Source organism: Cryptomeria japonica, chromosome 1, assembly GCF_030272615.1.
Source record: "Cryptomeria japonica chromosome 1, Sugi_1.0, whole genome shotgun sequence".
Classification (NCBI taxonomy): Eukaryota; Viridiplantae; Streptophyta; class Pinopsida; order Cupressales; family Cupressaceae; genus Cryptomeria; species Cryptomeria japonica.
This window is the reverse complement of record NC_081405.1, coordinates 18,505,973-18,521,977: the sequence shown is the minus strand read 5'-3', so window position 1 is coordinate 18,521,977 and position 16,005 is coordinate 18,505,973.

Genomic DNA, 16,005 nt, shown 5'->3' with positions numbered 1-16,005 from the left:
TGTTAATTATTTGAAAGATGAAATGCTTGTATTTTTTCTCATAATTGTGTTGATATATATTTTTTATTTAATTCAATGCATATTCAAATACAAGTTAATAAGGTAATTTTAGAGGTAGCCCACCTTCAGATTTTGTTTTATCACTAGGGTTGTGCTCCTTACACAGTGTTGTAGGCTCTTGATTCTTGTCATTTTGTGTTTAGTATTTATACCTATTAAAGTAAAGGTATGGTTGCATTACTATTTTCTAGTCTTGCTCTAACAATCATGACCATTGATCACCTCTTTTTTAATTAGATGTGAAATGTAATCTAGCAACCTTCCCTCCAAACTACACATCGCCAATCTTTTAAATCCTCTCAACGACACATAGGGATAAACAAGTTTTTCAATTGGCATTAACCAATTCTCCTTGGTAGAACATATCAAATTGTCAACCTCCAAAACAGGAGGAACATAATGGGAATGATAATTATTTCTTGTTGGTTGGGAGTTGGTTGATGATAAGTGTGATTTGTCGAAATAGAGGTTGGGTTCCAAATCTAATGATAAGGACCTTCTCTAACCATCGGGTTAATAGCTATTATTGTTTAGTTATCTTTTTTTATGTTTAAAACTTGATGCTTGATGTTTCAATATTTTTTGATCGAGGATTTCGTTTTTCAGGTTTGGTGATATTATTGTAGTTGTTTCTTTTTTGGGGACTACATAATACTTTAGTGTGAAGTTTTCCTAAGCTTGGTCTACTTTGTGTGTCTTTAGAATGTGGTGTCATTCCATCTTATTTTTTAAATGAATAGTTTCTAAATTGTTATAAAAATCACCTTTCAAATGTTAAAGATTTTTTTTTTAAAGAATAAATGAATTAGATGGAATTATAATTCAACTGAATGTTTTACAATTTGTTCAAAAATCTCCCTTTTCATATGATATGTCTTCCTAAATTTTTGATTATATTTTATGAAAAAAATAATCTAAAAACAATCATATAACCATTAAATTCAGCCCCTACTTCCTACATGTAGTATCGTATAATCCGATTTTATCTTTCACAATAAATATTTAAATATTTTATTTATAATGAAAAATCATACTAATTAGATTAGTACAATATGAGAATTTTTTTAATAAAAAAAATATTGTATAGAAAGAAATCATACCTTGAAAGTTATATTAGGCACACATGAGATATTAAGTTTATATTAGTTTTGTATTTAAATGTAGAAGAAGTATGTCATTAAGGAGTTGTAAAAAATGATGAAATTGAATTAAACAAGGTTTAAATTAAATTGTACTATTAAGAATTTGGCTCCTCAATGACCATATGTGTCCCCTAGTTTTTCCTTTGAGTGATATACAAAAGTAAAAGATTGCATTATGTAAAGTTAGGAAAAGGGGGAACAATGACTCCATGGTAAATCAATAATAACAAATGTCTTATTAGATGTCTAATGGAGTTTTCCCTAACAAATCCAATGCATTGCTTCTCTTGTCCTACTTTATACCAAATGATAATAGTGCACTATTGTAGTGTACATGTTTTTCATTACAATTCAAATAAAGTTGTTTTTTCTCTCTATGTTTTACAAAGGTCCCATCCAAAATTGATTTATAAAAGGTCCTAAAACATTATAAGAGAGTGAATAATGTATTTTCCATGTATTTTGTGAGGACATTGCATGAAAAGCTACACATTAGGATATTTAGTTGGTCCATCACATTTGAATGACTAGTTTTCAATTCCCCAATTTAATATACTTTAGGCTATGTGATTTTAATGTTTTTCTAATACTATTTATATAGATAGTATTAGGTAGTTATTCATAGAACATAATATCTTCCAAAAAAAAAAGTAGTGGTCAATACTATTTATATAGATAATGAATTGACATATGAAATTATTTGTTGTCTAATATTTTAAATAAGGCAATCCTTGGAAATTGTAATAGAAGAAAAAATTATATTATATTATTTGATATAAAACAATATTGAATATAACAAATAATGAAAATGAATATAACAACCTTCTTTCTTAATTATAGCATCAACAAAATCGCTAATGTTTTGTAAAAACCTCTTTCCACATAATTAGGTACCATTGTGCAAATACTCTAGAGTAACAATTATCTTATCATCTTTATTTATTCTCGACTCTAAAGATTAGCTTAGGCTAAGTCAAAAATGTAGTGATCTCCCTTACACCTTTGAAGTTATATTGTGTAATCTTCACTTGTCAATTAAAGGAAGCTGGTAGTGAGCTTTCTAAATCCTATTCAAAAATTAGAATTTGAATGATGATAAAAGAAATTTTCTAATAATTCACAATATAAGCCTTACATTTAAATTTTCAATCAAATCTTTTAAAAATTATAAAGAAAATATATCTCAAAATCTAATATTAAGACTTTATGCAATTTTCAAAATGTGTGAATTTTTTTTTTTTTTTAATGACATTTCAAAACAACCATTTTTAATCAATGTGTCATTTTTTATTAAATATCTTTTTCTCAAATTATCTTAATTCATTTGACTTGGTGAACTTGTGTTGTGTACCATATGTTAAAGAGTGTAATCATAGAAATCTCTTCCATAATTCAATGCATCTTATTGTAGTGATTGGGGTGGATGGTTAAAAATAAATAGTCACTACACAAATAACTCATATAATAAGAGAACCATTTTTAAGTAAATTTCATATTATTTTAATATTAATTTTTTGAAATATGACACAAGAAAGAAAAAATGAGTTAATTCTTATAATGTTATATTATAAAATGACGATATGTTGAATAGTGTAATCATAGAAATCTCTTCCATAATTTAATGCATATTATTGTAGTGGTTGGGGTGGATAGTTACAAATAAATAGTCACTACACAAATAACTCATATAATAAGAGAACCATTTTTTAAAGTAAATTTCATATAATTTTAATATTAAGTTTTTGAAATATAGCACAATTTAAGAGAAAATAAAATTGAGTTAATTTTAATAATGTTATTTCATAAGAAATGAATGAAATTTAATTAAATAAAAGAATTATATTTATAGTACAAATTATGAGTATAATTGTGTTAAACCTTATCCAAAATGAGAGATTTATTTTAACTACCACAAAAATAAATAAGGTACTCTTATTAAAATCCTTGTTTGTGTTTTCAATTAGCGAAATGCATCAATAGTATCATACAGCTCCTTTCACATAGAATGAAAAGGTTTGGTTTCAAATTTCAATTTAAGTTCCATAAATTTACAAAATCATTTCACTGCATGAGATGGCTTTTGAGATATATATATATATATAAAGACTGCAAAATACTATCCAACTTTAAAAAATTCTATCCAACTTTAAAAAATTCCACCCCCATTTTCCCTCGTAGTCATAAATGTCATCTTCTCACGTATCTTTTATACCCTAATAATTAGTCAAATGCTAGTAAGAAACCTCTAGAAGAAACTACATAAAACCATGATCACAATTAAATACATGCTTATGGACAAATGAGTATTTAACACCTTACATTTCTTGAAATGGATTAAAAAATGAAGATCGTCCACATACAAGAACCCATATAACATCACACTCTTTAAAAATGATATGGGCAATCTGACTTAACAAACAGGTTTGATTGGAAAAGCGAATCAAAAGACCCTGATGCTAATTAATTTCTTTATTGATGTAATAATGTATGCACAAAACTAAAATTATTGATGATCCTCATGCAACCTAGACTGCAAATTAAAAGCTTGATTTATGAAATGAATGGTGAACCATAAATATGTGTGGTAGGATAACGAGGGATAAAAATTCCCGATCTGACTGACATACTCTAGAACCATCTCTTAAAGTTTAAACAAGAAAAAGGTTTGAATGTTCTTTGAACTCTCCCTTATATAATGTTCTCTTCAATTCATTTCAAAGTTTTCAAAGGAAACACGTGTGAAGATTATGAAATAGACACACTTCTCTTCCAAGTACAAAGGAGGTTTTCAAACATAAGTTAAACAAAAGTAGTATAAGGATCCTTTGAAAGTTGTAAGGATCTTAGAAGAAGAATAGAAGATGTCACATCTAAGTCAAGCCAATGAGACTAGAGCCTGTCAGATGTAGAAAAATCGAATTAACAAGGTCAAAGATGACAAGATTGATAAAATCACAATAATGTTACAACAAATAAATAAGAAAAGTGCAAGAAAGAAAAATTGTAGATCGACCCAAAAAAGGAAGAATTGTATAATTAGATAATAGATCCACGTTGGAGACCCACCCTCTTTGCATATTGGGAGTTACAGTATTCCTCAAATCACAATGGTAAGAGATATGCAAATTTGTAAAGGCATAGTAATGAAGAAATTTAATTTTGTATTAGTCAACATGATCTGAATTATGGATTCGGATGACAACACCTAAGTGAGAACCTGTGGTATTGTAAATTTTGTTTACAAGAACCAGAAATCATCGAATTGAAGCAAGCCAAAAAGTAATCTATTTCATTCGAAAATCCAACATATAGAAGTTCATGAGATTCCAAGGGTCACAGAGACCTCTTGAGAATCGAAGCCCAATAGTCACATTTGTTTATTACATAATAAAATCTAAAAACTACGAAATTTTCAAAAAACTATATGAAAATTTATCCTAACTTCAACTAGACATAACTTTCTACTCGAGACTCGAAACTACGAGCCGTTGATCTTGTTGGAAAGGTCTCCAAGAGATGTAGACCCACATTTGAAAGAAGATGGTGGCAGGGGCTAAAAATGCCCTTAAGACCTTCAAAATTGCAAAATACTAACATATAGATAAACTAAACTAAAATATATATATACAATTCAAAAATTCTTCTGATCATTACTTCCCCCTTGGAAAGCAATGGGCCCCATTGCATCAACACTTTGAATGAGATGAGGAAAATGTTCTTGAAGCTGCTCTCTGGTAAACCACTTTCCTTGTTGAGCAATCTGCCCTGCTCGAACCACTTTGTACAAGTAAATATGTTGTTGTTTGAGTGTTTTCACCATGGTGTCCACAATCTGATCACATTGGAATGGGGCAGCTGCATTTGGATTCAATTCTGTAGTGGAGATTGGTTATGCCACATCTGCAACATCTAATAGTGGAGGAAAATATGGCTTCAAGAGTTCCACATTGAAGACTAGATGAAGACCCAAAAATGGAGGTAAATTAAGCTCAGAAGCATTATCACCAACTTGCTTGATGATGGTGTATGGCCCATAATGCAAAGGACGAAGCTTCCTATTGGCACCCTACAATTGTTCCTTCTAGATATGCAACCACACCTTGTCCCCGACTTGAAAACTATGAGGAGTACGATGCTCATCATGTCTCGCCTTATACTTCTTATTGGTGTGTTCCAAAATTTCATGAACTTGTTGTTTAAATGATGAATTCTATCGATGAACTGGGTTGCCTTATCTTCCTCCTTACCAACATGTGGAACCAGATCAGGTTGAATAAGTGGTATGGCAACGTCCATGGGTGCAAGTGGTTGATAACCAAGACAAACCTCAAATGGGTTGTGGCCAGTTGAACTGTGAATTGCCCTGTTGTAGCTATGTTGAACATATGAAAGACTTTCATCCCATGTGCGGGGATGTTTTGAGTGATACATTCGTAGGATGTGTATGATCATCCGGTTCACTACCTCTGTTTGGACATCTGTTTGAGGGCGGAAAGCAGTAGACTTTATCAATTTTGTGTCCATCTTTTCCCATAGTGTAGACCAGAGCTTACTAAGAAATCTGTTGTCTCTATCCGAGATAATGGTATTCGACAGACCAAAATGAACCCAAATGTATTCAAAGAATAGCTTTGCAGTGTCCTCTGTAGAAATGGTTTTTTACATGCCACTATTACTGCCATTTTCGAGAACCTATCTACCACAACATACACACAATCATGGCCTATTTTGGTGGTAGGAATACCAGACATAAAGTTCATAGAAACTGAGTGCCAAGGTTTTTCAGGAACAGGAAGTGGTGAGTACAAACCAAGTTTACGATTGACAGGTTTAGCAATAGCACATGCAGTATAGGCTTGAATATATGAAATAACATCATTCCGTAATTTTGGCCAATAAAAATACTTCTGAAGTATAGCAGTAGTCTTACCTATACCAAAGTGACTAGCAACCTTACTATAGTGAGCTTCCCATATCAACTTTTTGCGTTCTGCATTGGGCACACAGATTTGGCCAAGGTGGCAAAGCATTCCATCCTACAAATAGAAATCATTCACTTGTTGTCCCTTCACTAATTGATTATAAACATCTGCAAATTCAACATCGTTCTCATACAAACAAGCCCAAGCTTCAGTTTGATGACCACACGAGTTCAAAACCATACTTATGGCTGCAATTGGAGGCATGCTCAAATAGTCTGCTACTTTATTAGTGCTTCCCTTCTTGTGGCGAATATTGAGGTGAAATTGTTGAAGATATGTTGACCATCGTTGATGTCGATCATTCTGCAACTTCCCTTGTGTTTGCAAAAATTGAAGGGGTTTGTGATCTATGTGGATGACAGTCTCCTTACCCAAAATGTAATGTTTCCACTGCTTACAGGCTTGAACAATAGCATACAGTTCCTTGTCATAAGTAGCATATCAACGCACTGTATCAGAAAATGTCTGACTATGATATGCAATTGGATGACCATGTTGCATGAGGACTATGCATATGTTTGTATTTCAAATGGCTGTTGTAGGTCAGGAAGAGATAAAACTGGTGCAGAACATAACCTTCGTTTTAGCCCCTCGAATGCTTCTTGTTGAGCACTTGTCCATTTAAACTTTGCTTGTGTCCCCCCCCCCTCAATGACTGATTTAGAGGCCAAGACAGATGGGAAAATCCCAACACAAACCTGCAATAAAAGTTTGCTAACCCGAGGAAACTTCGTAACTCTGTGAGATTTCTAGGAGACGGCCAGTCCTTAATCGCCTGTATCTTCTCTGGATCAACATGGACACCCTCACTGTCAATAACATATCCTAAGTATTTGATACTCTGCATACCAAAGGAGCACTTTTCTTTGTTTGCATAAAGCTCATGTTCTTGTAAGGTTGAGAGAATTTTTTCCACATGTTGCAAATGTTCCTCCCAAGTTCTGTTGAAGATGAGTATGTCATCCAGATATACCACCACGAAGGAATCGGTGAATGGTCTAAGTATATCATTCATCATTCTCATGAATGTCTTTGGAGCATTTGTTAGACTCGAAGGCATCACTAGTCATTCAAACAATCCCTCTTTAGATTTGAACGGTGTCTTCCACACATCTGCTGATTCAATTGGTACTTGATGGTACCCTGATTTCAAATCAATTTTGGTAAAGAATCGGGCCCCTCTAAGCTGGTCCAAGAGGTCATCTATCCGGGGAAGTGGATACCTATTTTTGACTGAAATTTTATTCAAGGCCCTATAGTCAATACAAAGTCTCTAGGTTCCATCCTTTTTCTTTGCTAGAACAATGGGGCTGCCACAAGGTGATGCACTTGGACGAATATGTCCCTTCTCAATCAATTCTTGTATTTGCTTCTTAATCTCATTATTCTCTAATACTAACCTGACTGGTTCATTAGGTAATGGAGTTCCTGGTATCAAATCAATAGTATGTCTCACTTGGCAGTGTGTAGGTACCCCAGCTGGTAACTTAAACAGATTGTCATATTTCATCAAAATTTGATCCATAGATTTTTTCTGCAGTGTTGTGATGTTTGTGATGGTGTGGAAATGATAAACAGATTTCCTTTCTACTCACATAATCTGATGGTCATGCTGCGAGGCCTAGACTCATAAACACCATGTCGCTGGTACATATATGGTTGTCCCAACAGAACATCACAAACATCTAAGGGAGCCACATCACAAATTACCTCATCTTTGAAAGGCTTTATGGAGTATGAAAGGCGACACTGCTGGTGCACCTGGATATCTCTTCCTTGACTAACCCATCCCATTGAATAGGGTTGCGGGTGGGTTGTTGTTTTCAGATTCAGTCTCTTCACAGTCTTTGCTGATATTAGGTTCTTTTGACTTTCGCTATCAACAATAAAGTGCTGAGCTTTTCCTCCGACCCACATTTGTGAATGGAACAATCTCTCCTCATCCTTGTTGGTGTAAATAATTATTCATCATGGATATTATTACACTTACTTAAGTTTACTTAGGATAATGCATTTCATAGTAGTTTGGATATGAGACACTTGGGTGTTTGTGCCACATTGGGATAGTGTGTGTAGGAGAAATTCCACCTCTTATGGTGTTGATCTTGTTATTACACTATCATATCCACTTATTGTGGAGTGATAATTCCACCTTCAGTGGGTGATCCACCTCATGTGGAATATTATATTATTTCTCCTACCTACCCACACCTATTTCCTACCTACCCTTGTTTCTTATTGAGCCACATGTCATATTTGTATGCTCATACATATCCCTAGCCTTGCCTATATAAGCAGGCTCATCTACATTGTATGTAAGTTGTTGATCATTTTCTATTGATGAGAATACAGTTTATTCTTGTCCCATATTATGTCTCTTTCTTGTACATTTCATTGACCTCTTGATCTTGGCAAAATCCAACATGGTATCAGAGCTATTGGAGTCTCATTGATTCGTCTTGAAGAGGCATTATTGTGACGTCAAGAGGCAGATCTGAGGAGCATCATCATTTGGAGGCGTCCTAGACCAGATCCGACCTCTCCATTGCATCCGGAAGGCCATTTCCATGAATTTTGGTTATAAAGTTGGCCTATTTTGGTGAGGAAAAAAAATTTTCCCCAATTTTGCTTATCGTATGGATTTTTCGAATATTCCTATAATTTTTTCAAAAAAAAAAAAATTCTTTATTCTGAAAAATTGTTTTCAAAATTCAAAAATAAAAAAAAAAAATCGAAAAAAATTGAAAAGCAAAAAATTTGAAAAGAAATAAAAAAAAAAGGGCATTATTTGGGGGTCCGCAGACCCCCGTACCTCCGTGACTCTGCAGGTCTGCAGAGACAGTACCTGCGCAGACATCCGTACCTATCAGCGCCTGCCGCACCGTACCCCAGCCATCGCTTCGACCGTGCACCTGCTACGCCGTCCGTGCCGCAGAGCGCAGAGTACCCCCGCGTCCTCCCGGACTCCGGCGCCGCTCCCCGAGCCGCGAGCGGCGCCCCCACAGCGCCACCGACGCGCTCCGTCGAAGACTCCCTACTCCCTTCGTGCTCTGAGCGCCCAGCAGCGCCTCCGCCCCAGCTTGCGCTCCCTCCGCTCCTTGCAGCGCCGTGCTCCGAGCTCCCCCGACGCTCCTCTCCGCTGGTTCTCCGCCTCCCCAGCTCCCGGGCTCCGCCGCGTCCTCAGCGCCCCTCGTCCGCTTCAGCATCGTCATCAACCGGCACCTTCTGCCACGTCAGCACAGCCACGCAGACAGGACAACTCCTCCGCCACGCGGCACCTCCGTACCGACACGTCGATTTTCCGTACACTCCGTACAGACAGTCAGCCCACCCGTACAGACACGCAGGAAGCCGTACGCCAAGTCACCTACTGAATCAGCTTGCCCAGTCGGTTTTGCCACGTAAGCCGTCCGTACGGTACGGACGCACAGTCAGCCAGGCAGCGAAGTTTTGGCGACGGTCATACGACCGTCAAATTTAACACAGTGTTTTGCTGACGTCAGCGCCACATCAGCAAGGTTTGAAAATTGTTGGACCCCCTCTCATTTGCTTTTTTGATTTTGCAGTTCAACTTCAAATGGCCATAACTTGCTCATTTTTGCTCCTTTTTGGGTGCAATTTTTTTTGAAATGGGCTAGAATTTCGTGCTCTCCGCAGTGGTGAAAGAATTTTTTGATTTTGATGCACAGATTTTTCAGAAAATGCAGTTTTTGGTGACTGTCCCTGAGTAATCCCAGTTTTTGCAACTTCAGAGGCTTCGTTTGGGGTCATCCGACCTCCTTTTTAGGTGCCGTTTTTTTTGAAAGTGCGTATTTTTTCGTCTACTTTCACATGATGCTATCAGATTGATGTCATTGTAAGTAGAAATTGTACTTTCAGATTTAGGCCATTTTTGACTCTCTTGGTACTTGTATATTTGCTTGAATCTCAGTTAGATTCATTGCACTATTGATTGAAGTCTCTTGTATCTCATTTGAGAAGTTGTAAAATTTGCATCATAAGCCCACTTTGCCTTGTTTTGCAAGTGGCTCATTGTAATCGCACTAAGTATAAAGTGCCAAAATCATCACTTTTGGGGGGGTACTTTGATTGATTGAATTTGGGGGGTGTCTCTTGTGCTTTTGTGCTCTTGTGTTCTTTCCTTTTTGCTGCTATGGGTTCTTCTAAGTTTCCTCTCTTAACTCCACATAATTATGCTACTTGGAAAATTGATGCATGGAGTAAACTTATGGAAAAAGGACTCACTCATTACATTGATGGAACTATTGTTGCTCCAGCTGATCCTAAGGCTGATCCAGTTAGTCACTTAGATTGGCTCACTAAGAATATCATGGCAATTGGTACCTTAAGAAAGTATGTATCAAAGGATCTCATTTTTCATATTGAGAAATGTACTCTAATCAAGGATGCTTGGCAAAAGTTTCAAGACTTGTATGGTCAAGTTGATGAGATTAGGGGATATCAAATTGATAGTGATCTCACCATGTTAGATCCCAAGAACTTTGATACTATACAAGATTATGTCACTAAGGCAAATGAGTTGAGGGCACAACTCAAAGATTGTGGCATTGATAAGAAGGATACTCAATTGATATTCAACTTGATAGGGAAGCTTCCACAAGAATATGCAGCATTTGTTTCTAGTTTCCAAACTCATAGGATGACAATGGGTTCAAGCTACAAAATGCCTACATTTGATGCTTTCAATGAAATGTTGATGATGGAACAAACTAAGTTGATAAGCATGGGCATTCTTAAGGCTTCTTCTAAGTCTCAAGCATTAGTAGCAAATCAAGGAAACAAAGGAAATCAAGGAAAGGACAACTCAAACAAGAAGAAATGGCACTCAAAGCCTAAGGATAAAGCACCATCTTCTCCACAACAAGGAGATTCATCTTCTTCTAAGAAAGATAATTCACCAAAGAGAGAGAGACCTACTTGTGCTTATTGTAAAAAGATTGGTCATGAGGAACATCGTTGCCATACTAAGAAGATTGATGAGCTCACACATATCATCAAAAAGCATAACATTGATTTGCCTAAAGTCTACAAGAAGGATGATTCATCAACTTCCACTTCCTCACATTCAAAAGGAAAAGGGCAAGCATTCATGGCTTCTACAAGTGGAAAAACTCACTCTTTTGGAACAAGAAAAGGAAAAGCTCTATGTGCTACAACAAATCATACTTCAGAGAGATGGCTTCTAGATTCAGGGGCTTCTCATCATATGGCATCTTCACAGTCTATGTTCTCTACATTTGAGCCTTGCACCATGCCACAGATTTTGATGGGCAATCATACATACATGGATGTGATTGGGAAAGGATCTATTGACATTGGGGATAACTCCTTCAATGATGTGTTGTGTGTACCCCACTTGACAAACAATCTCCTTTCTATCTATCAAATCACACATGGCGCAACTAAGAGAGTTGTGGAGTTCACACCTGACTCAGTTTTTATTAGAGACATGGAGACTAGAGCTATCATTGCGACTGGAGTGGTTGATCATGCATCTCGGTTATACTCCTTTTCAGATTTTGTTGATGATGATGATTTCACATTTGATGATTCTACACATGATGATCACACTTATTGTGATGGTTCAGACTTTGAGGGGAACTTTGGACACTTGAACATGGGGATTCTCACATGTAACCCAGTTCTTGAGTCTTGTATTTCATCTTCTCATATTGATATCACATCACCTATTGCACCTGATGATGCAGATAGTGCGACAGTTTTGCCTTCATGTGATTCAGTGCAGCAGGATATACATTACTTCCAGCTTCAGATTCATGGGATGATTACTTGACAGACATTGCAGGTTTGTTTATGGAATCCTACATTGCAGATTTGGGAGACATCATTGATGACATACATCTTCTCTTTGATGAAGATGATCCTTCTTCGATTGTTGCGAGGGCACACTCTGACCCTCTTGTTCATTCTCTACATGATCATTCTTTCGAGGTTGACATGATTGTGGATACTTATGTACAGCAGTTGGAGGAGGTCTCTTTATTCTTTGAGGAGACACATGAGTCTTTGGATATTGTTCTACATCCATCTTCACTAGATGTTGGAGTTCCTTTTTCAGTAGTGTGGAGCAGTTTACCATCTCTAGAAGGGGTATCTTTCAGCATCGACATGGGGACACGTGAGCAGTTTTCAGAGATTCCTTTCATCATGAGTTTTCTTCATACATCTTCCCTTCATGATTGGGGAGACTTCATGGATACACCTTTGGTTTTGTTTCTTCCTAAGGGGAGGAATGTTGTTCGACGTTCGTGGAGCAGTTTCTTCATACATCGAGCTTCTATCATTGGTGCAGATTCTTCATTGAGGGAGGATCACAGTTTGACTTCTCTTCTTCTCTCATATGGGGGGGACTTTTTCCTCACATGGGGTTTTGTTCCTCACATACTTCTATGAGAGTTCTCTTGTATAGTTTTCATCTCTCTTTTGGGGGAGGGTTTTTTCCCATTGGGTTTTTCTCTCTTTCCCCACTTTGTGAGAGATTTCATTGCATTGGTTTGCATGCATTTGCATTTGTGCATGGGTACCTAACATGGCCTCGTAGCCGGGACCCATCTTGCATTGCTTAGTTGCATTGTAGACTTAAGTGCATTCCCCTAAGTTGCACTTAAGGGGGGGTGTTGGTGTAAATAATTATTCATCATGGATATTATTACACTTACTTAAGTTTACTTAGGATAATGCATTTCATAGTAGTTTGGATATGAGACACTTGGGTGTTTGTGCCACATTGGGATAGTGTGTGTAGGAGAAATTCCACCTCTTATGGTGTTGATCTTGTTATTACACTATCATATCCACTTATTGTGGAGTGATAATTCCACCTTCGATGGGTGATCCACCTCATGTGGAATATTATATTATTTCTCCTACCTACCCACACCTATTTCCTACCTACCCTTGTTTCTTATTGAGCCACATGTCATATTTGTATGCTCATATATATCCCTAGCCTTGCCTATATAAGCAGGCTCATCTACATTGTATGTAAGTTGTTGATCATTTTCTATTGATGAGAATACAGTTTATTCTTGTCCCATATTATGTCTCTTTCTTGTACATTTCATTGACCTCTTGATCTTGGCAAAATCCAACAATCCTCCCGAGGCAATATCCTTGTAGTAGCTACCGTGGCATATGGATCAGCCTCAATGACCTGTTCGTGATTTCCTTTTGTGCATGTTTCTACCACCTTAGATTTTGCCTAGTCTTCATGTGTCTCCATCATTAAGCTTCTGATGGTTCTACAATCTTTTGTATTATGCGAGGGACTCTTATGAAATTTACACCACATACCATTTTCTTGTTTCTTCATCATACTCCATGTTTTTTTTGTGGGTGAATTGGGAGAGGGTTCCTTAGAGGTTTGTTTCGATGTAGTTTTGCCACCTTCACTCTTCCATCTGTTGTTTGTGAAATTATCTCTCCTTCCTTTCTGTTTTAATTTCTTCTCAATTTTGGTAGCAAATTTATATGCACTAGGTAAAGTCTCTATGTTCAGGAATTCCATTTCGGTTTGGATGTACCTGTGGAGTCTACTCTGATATTTTAAAACTCGGTGCTTCTCAGAATCTCTGATGCCAAGCCTTGTTGTTAAGGCATGAAACATATTAGCATATTCCTGAACAGTTTGGTCCTTCTTTTGTCGAAGCAATTGCCACTACATATATTTATGTTCATGTGTGTCAATAGGAAAATATTCTTCCTTTATGTGCTCCATGAATTCTCCCCATGTGGGTTTTTGGTAAAAAAAAAAGTGTTGCCATTTTCTGTTGCCTTGGATGCTAACTTTGCTTCCCACGAATCTTTCACATGGTTTTCAGCTTTCAGGAGGGCGAAAGTTATCTTCTCTTCATCTGAAAATTGATTGACAGAGAAATATCTTTCCAATTTTAAAACCCAATCATCAACAGCATCTACATCGATCTTTCCTTGGAATGTGGGTATATCGAAATTCACTTGCACCTTGAATGGTGTATGCCCTGTGAATGGTGGGTTTGCTTGTGACCCACGACTCTCCAGCATTTGCTTGAACTGCTCCATCATTTCTTCACGTTGTTTTGCTAGTGCATCTTCAACTAATGTTTTAATGTCATCATTTGTTTGCAACTTAGCCATCTGCAATTGTGTGCATCTCAAAGGAAGGTAGTCTAAAGGATTCCTTGTTTCCAAGCCCAATCTTTGATATGTTGATCGTGTGTGATATGACATGCATGAGCAAATTTACTCTGATACCACTGATCCGAATTATGGATTCGGATGACAACACTTGAGTGAGAACCTACGGTATTGTAAATTTTGTTTACAAGAACCAGAAATCATCAAAATGAAGCAAACCAAAAAGCAATCTATTTCATTCGAAAATCCAACATATAAAAGTTCATGAGATTCCAAGGGTCACAGAGACCTCTTGAGAATCGAAGCCCAACAGTCACATTTGTTTATTACATAATAAAATCTAAAAACTACAAAATTTTCAAAAAATACTATATGAAAATTTATCCTAACTTCAACTAGACATAACTTTCTACTCGGGACTCAAAACTACGAGCCGTTGATCTCGTTGGAAAGGTCTTCAAGAGATGTAGACCCACATTTGAAAGAGGATAGCTTTCAGCTATGCTCTTTCGCCGGTGGCAGAGGCTAAAAATACCCTTAAGACCTTCAAAATTGCAAAATACTAACATATAGATAAACTAAACTATAAAAAAATATATACAATTCAAAAATTCTTCTGATCACAACAACTAGTTATAGTCAAGTTTGATGAAGTGCTGTGCAGTGAATGATAAGACCAAACTATTAATTGTTGTCGAAATAGATTTGAAATTGATGGAATGTTCAACTTGACTCCCTACCTATCTGATACCTAACTCTACCTTTCTGTAGATAGCAATTGTCTACATTGTGACAGCGACGGTTGACCATATTGATTTTTTACTTGATGCATATGCTCCACGGATTGCAAAACATTGAGTTTGAAAATATTTTTCCACAATCGAGATTTTTGTATGATGTACAAATTGAAATTTGGAAGTGAAATAAAATAAAATAAATACAATTCACAAACTTTTCCATAACGATTTCTATAGACCACTTAAAAAATCTTCCCATTGGGTTTCATTTTTTAAGTCAGTTTCCAATGATTAGTCCCATAAGATGTGGGTATTTTTCTTCAAGAAGTTTGAATACCTAATCATTTCAAGTTTCAATTTTGAAGGTAAGTGGTGTAGGAAGCTTTGGTTGGCAGGCCTCCATACCAACTATTAGATAAGCTGCATTCCAAGCTGATGAATAGTCGTGGCACATTTGTCATTATCCATATAAACATGTTCACAGCAATGAAACAGTGGTACACAATTAATCATTAGTTTCTAAATTTCCAACCAGACATTATGATTAGTTTCTTAAAAAGCAGAGTGCATCAACCTCGATAATGACCACTGAACGAAACTTAACATACCAGGCATTTCTGATTATAACAATAGAAAGAAACTCAAGTGAGAAACAATGTAAGAGAAAAGCAAGAAAAGAAGCACGTTACTATTTGCATATAGAAAAAGGAAGTGAAAGCAACAGTGCAAGTACTGACTTGGAGGTGTCTTAGAAACTGTCATCAACCAGAGAAAGAAGTGCGGAGACCCACAATTAACAAAAGCAGTGGATAGCTGAAACGTCAAATAGCTTGTTCATTAGCTTCAGTACGATTGTGAATTGAAACTGTCTTAGTGGATAAACAGATGGCACGAGCTGAAATTAGTCCAAGTGGAGATCATAAGTTT